Below are 5,944 nucleotides of genomic sequence, written 5' to 3'. Positions count from 1 at the left end.
AATTATGAATTACCTTGAATTGAATGGAAAGAAAATAGAAGAGACAAGAGTAGATCTACAACAAAACATGAAAACATCATAAAGGAAATTACAACAAAAGAATAAAAGAAGAATGAATCTAACACCAAGGAATTGAGATGTAGAAGTAGAAGAAAGCAAAGATTAAAACCTAGATCTAAGAACTAATCCTAATCCTAATCCTAGAGAGAAGTGAGAGCTTTTCTCTCTAGAAACTACTTCTAAACTAATCATAATGAGTGTGTAATGAATTAATGAGTTGGAATCCTCCTTTTCTCTTCAATCCTTGGCTTTAAATAGCATCTTTGGCGCCAAAGTTGGTTGCAATTGGGCCCCACAACCCTTCAGAATTCGTTGGTTGCGAATTCATTAAAAAAATCATATATCAGCACCGACGCGTACGCGCACAGCACGCGTACGCGTCCATGGGGCAATTCGCAGGTGCGCGCAAGCGCCAGGTGCGCGCGCGCGTCTATGGGCGAGTTCAACTTCTTTGACTTTTCATGATTTCTCCACTTTGCATGCTTTCCCTCTTCACTCCTTTGATCCATTCCTAGCCCTTTCAATCTGAAATCACTAACAAACATATCAAGGCATCTAGTGGAATCAAAGGTGAATTGAATTTAGCTAATTTAAGGTCTAGAAAGCATGTTTTCACATCTAAGCACAAATAAGGAGACAATCACAAAACTATGCTAATTCAATGGATAAATGAGGGTAAAAGGTATTAAAATCTCTTAGAATCAATGCAAGATAAACCGTCAAATGGGGTTTATCACATGCTCACAAGGGTAACCTGTTAGTTGAAATTTTCTACAGGAGCACTCATGTAAGTTTAAGTCCACAACAAACTTGGCTCTATTACCCTAACTGCTAGACACTTCATATTTGTCCCTACCAGCATATATGGCCAACCACTCCCCACCCTTATCAAACTCTCTTTCAATTTTCTTGTTTATTTTTGGCAATATTTCTCCGGCATATGTGACTATACTTTGTCTGTTATCAGACCACCTATTTATTAGATAAACCCTAATGTCTTCTAGCATGGACACAATGGGTTTCTCTCTAGCCTCTACAATAATAGAGTTAAAACACTCACACATGTTGTTAACAAGTGTATCAACTCTAGGAAAATAATTAAACCTGGACTTGCTCCAATAGTTGGCAGGGATCTCCATGAGATGATTATAAGCTCCTTGATCAACCTGCTGAATCTCCTTCATCCTCCTCTCCCATTCCTGGACATATGTTGCCTTTGCAGCCGTCCACATCATCATCTTTAGCTGAACACCTGGGAACCTTTTTCTGAAGTTGCTATATAAGTGCCTGACACAAAACCTGTGGTCTATGCCAGGCAGCAACTCATCAAAGGTTGGGATCAATCCCTTTGAAGCAGAATTTAAAAACATCACCAGTTAATAACAGCACAACATGAATTAAAGAAAGAATTAATTACACAAGTCTAGGTTGAGAGTTACCTTTTGTTGGTCGCTCATGAATGTACACCATCTGATCTTATCAACTCCCAAATCATCACACAGATTCAACAAAAACCATCTCCACGAATCTTTCGTCTCTGCTTCAACAACAACATAGGCAATTGGCAGAATCTGATCATTGGGGTCCCATCCAATGGCTGTTAGAAGTTGACCCCCATATGGAGTCTTGATGAAGCATCCATCAAGGCCGATCATGGGTCTACACACCATAAAACTCCGTTTACAAGCATCCAAGCAGATATAGATCCTCTGAAATCGTGGTCTCATGTCCATACTAGGAGGTGGTGTCTCTAGCTCAAATTCAGGAGGTTTCTCCACTTGTATCTAAACAGTGGACCCTGGATTAGACCTCAGTAACTCCGCAGCATAGTCATGAATCCTCCTATATTGCTCTCCATAGGTACCATTAATTTCATCCAGGGCTTGCTGCTTCACTCTGGCAGCTTTGGTCATTGTGAGATCCATATTCCACTTGCTATGAGCCTTCTTTATCAAACTTCTCAACTTGATTTTCGGGTTTTCACAGATCTTCTTCATAAAAGCCTTACTTAGCCACTGAGAACTCATTATACCAATCTTGGTTGCCTTAGAGCATGTGTGTTTTTTGTAACAGCTGGTCAGTTGCCATGAATCCTCTCTCTTCATCTTATGGCAGTAAGCAAACCACTTGCAACCTTCTTTGCAAACATCTTTGCACCTATGGCTATCACACTTCGAGAACCATATTCCTCTGCCACTGTGCACGGCATAGCTCATTACACATTCCTTAAAAGCATTCCTATCTACGTACATTGTCCTAACCTCCCATTTATACTCCTTCATATTCTTTAAACCCTTATACAACGGGTACCTTCTGAACAAGGGATCCCCTTCATCATCACTTACAGGGACATCCCACAACCCCTCACTCTCATACCCATCATCCTCATCCCTTAATCCAACAGCCACCACTTGCTCCTTACCCTTATTAACACTGCCACTGTGCTCTCCTTGTTCTCTCTCAGTTGGAACACTCTGTTTCGGCCTTTGGGGATCTTTTGTAATTGTGACTTCAACATCATACAAACCCCCCATCACCATTCCAATCATCATCGCTGTCATCAAATACAACCTCCATATCAGTATCTCCAGAGCTATTTCCAATCCATTGTTCATCACTATCCCCCTCATCATCAATTCCTGGCTGGTAGTCATCATCCTCAGATTCTTCATCACCTGAAAAATCTGACCCCTCTGACCTCTCTTCATCACCATCCTCCAGCACATCATTCTGGGCTTTTCTCACCACCTTGGGCTTCTTACCCACCTTGGCCTGAGCAAGAGATTGGGCCTTGTGCAACACAATTGGACCAGGCCCAATAGTATCTGCAGTGGGTGCAGCAGCCTCATCACCATCTATCTCTTCAACTTCCTCAATAGTGCAGCCTTTCCTAGTAGTAGCAGCATCTTTGTGAACAACAAAAAGCTCCACCATGTTGTCCCTCATTCCAATTCTAGCCATGTCCATGGCATCCTTGTCTGTGTGAAGCATCCTCAACCCTACATCTGTTTCATTGTTCAGAGACTTATATCACATTGCAGCGATATTCTCTACCACATATCCCTGTTCGAGCACTATCTCCATAGCCTCGAACCTACTCCACCTATCTTCATCACAGTAGTCCACTATCGAAGTCTCACCCCCCACATAGTGTAAAGGTTCACCATCAAACCCAAACTTCCCCCCATGGTGTATCTTGACACTAAAATAGCTCATTTCTCGACCAATCTGTTACACAAACACAATACACTTCATAAAATTCTCACATTGACCAACAACAACAGAAGTGCATAAATAAAATCACTAGGGCAAAATAAAAACTTCCAAAACAGAACAAGAAACGAATATGAAACTATAAAACAAAACAATCACACATCAACATACATCATTACATATAAACACACATTAAGATGAAAACCAAATGGGTTCAGAAGATTTAATAATGGAATACCTGACACGATCTTCTTCCGAAAAGCAAGGGTTTCAAACTCACTGCTGCTGTGGACCTTTAACGTTACTGAACGACAATGTCACTTCTCTGGCTGCGAATCGCAAGCCTTCAGTGACTAGCGGTAGGGTTTGTGGCTTTTCCTTTGCGTTTCGTGCTTCACAAGAAGAAGAAGAAGAGTCAGGGTAAGCAGCATGCGTTATGTCCAAAGGCGGGAAGGCTTACACGTTTACTAACCACTATCACCTCTTCCTTGCCACGTCGAACACGGCGTCAATAATTTGACACCCACTTAACGGAAGGACTTGATTGATGCAAATCAAATCTTTTTAGGATTTAAATAGAACAGTTTAAACGTTGGGGACTAAAATAGAATTCACCCCAAACGTAGGAGACCAAAATAATAGTTTACCCTAGAATTTTAGGCGTGGGTGTGTAGTGAAATTTTCAAATTAGGTGTAACAATTGGTGGACATTTTGTTGTGGGTCTTCTTTTGTAGTTTATTAAGGCTCGAGGAACTTGTATGTGATAGCTTAATCCATTGAAACAAGATGAAGTGAGTGGATGTACATTTACGGTAACAGTAAATGGCCCAGTAATTTTGCAAACTATAACATAAGCTCAACATTAATTAATCCGCATACAAAACATATTGGGGTATAGGATTTGTCAAATGAAACAAGGAGAGGAATCGAATAAGCACTAAGGTCATGTGTTGGGCCTTGGAGCATGTGTGGTTTATAGAGTCTTCCTAACCCGGCCCAACTATTTCCAAAAATAGATTGCATAAATTTTCTAGAGTTGGCTTGGGGATCTAGCGTGGGGTACAATGATGACATTAGAAGTGTGTTTTAAAGGCCCTGGTTAGTGATGTCTGAAGGAATCAGGTTTGGTGGTGGGATTTGTCAGCAAATCTTGTAAAGGGATGTCTGGATCCCCTTGTTCATTGGAAGTAGAATGATGTGACGTGAGGATAGAGTATTGGTTTGTACAAAAGTATACATATACGTGTATTTCGTATTGTGCTAGTTATAGGAGAATATGTATATAAATACAAGTGGCTGATGTACTCATTTGTATACTATGTTCATGAGGTCATTTGTATGGTGAGCTTTGGATTTTTTTTGTTTGAGGACACTCCAATGGTAGTATGAAAAATAAGTTATGTTGAAACTGAAAGTCGAATTACTACATTTATCTGGACATTAAAATTACAATTAACAGTTATAATGAGAATTTTCTTATAAATGCAAGAATGGTCTTTTCACAATTGTTCTTGTCTAACTACCACATGGATCCTTTGAAGTTGAGAATGAAGACTGCTACAGAAATCATTCTTCTGGATTGCAACGAGGTGAAGGCTACAGTGGATTCCAGGGCGGAAGCCACTTGGAGGAATCTTCTGCGCACTAAGGAGTGATTCTCCATCAAGAAGAGGGACAGCGACATGTATGTAGAACATATTGATATAGGCTATGTTTCATATTGACGCCAACACCCCTTCATGTCGTTGAAAACATTAAGCAGTCTCATGGTTTATTATTGATATAGTCATCTTAGGGTATATCTACTTTAATTTCTGTATGATGGCAACTTTTGTGTGTGGAAACTAGTGGTCCTGCCGATAGGCTAGAGCACAATATCCACACTTTCCGCTTACATGTTCCTTGTTTAGGAAACTGGGTTACTTTAATTGAAATAGGGATATTGCCAATATTAATTAAACTCTACTTCAATGCATTTTGTGTGTCTACCGGATGATATGTATTTATCCAATCATAGAAATGGTTCTGAATAGAAGTCAGTGTTTTAACTTGCAAAACTTGGTGTACCCTTTCAAAGTAATTAATGAATGGTTATGAATGTTGTTGATGTTATTGTAACATATCAATTTTTTTTTCTGCTTCATAGTTATCTTAAAATTAAGAATCAAGAAATAAATTAGCATATGAAACGAATTGTTCGTATGAGGCCAACATAATGAGTCCTGGGAAGTTGGTGCCTTAAAAGATAATCATGGGCATGTCCCACTGTTGAACACGAGCAATAACATTTCAGATCAACAAAACAAATAAGTTATAAGCTTATGCAAATCAAGGAACCGTAGCATACGAAAGAATTTTTTTTCTTTGCGACCAACTTAATAAGAATTATTTTTTACAGTGCCAACTTAATAAGGCCCAGCCAGCTATTGCAAAAAAATAAAGGCCCAATGTAAAGAAAAAGTAATTACATATCTTGTCCATTCCTGGTTCCATTAATAAAGGCTTGTGCCTTAGTCGTGGCACTCAAATTGTATCAACCACTCACATCCCCAAATCCACCCCCTGACTTTAAATTCCTAAAAATGCAATGGTACAAAAAAGGTAATTGGAGTTTGCAATCACAGCTTATAGCCATGCGTAGACACATGCGCAAAAACATGCAACTATGCA

This window comes from Arachis duranensis, chromosome 5 (genome assembly GCF_000817695.3).
Source record: "Arachis duranensis cultivar V14167 chromosome 5, aradu.V14167.gnm2.J7QH, whole genome shotgun sequence".
Classification (NCBI taxonomy): Eukaryota; Viridiplantae; Streptophyta; class Magnoliopsida; order Fabales; family Fabaceae; genus Arachis; species Arachis duranensis.
Note: the sequence above shows the minus strand (reverse complement) of the source record.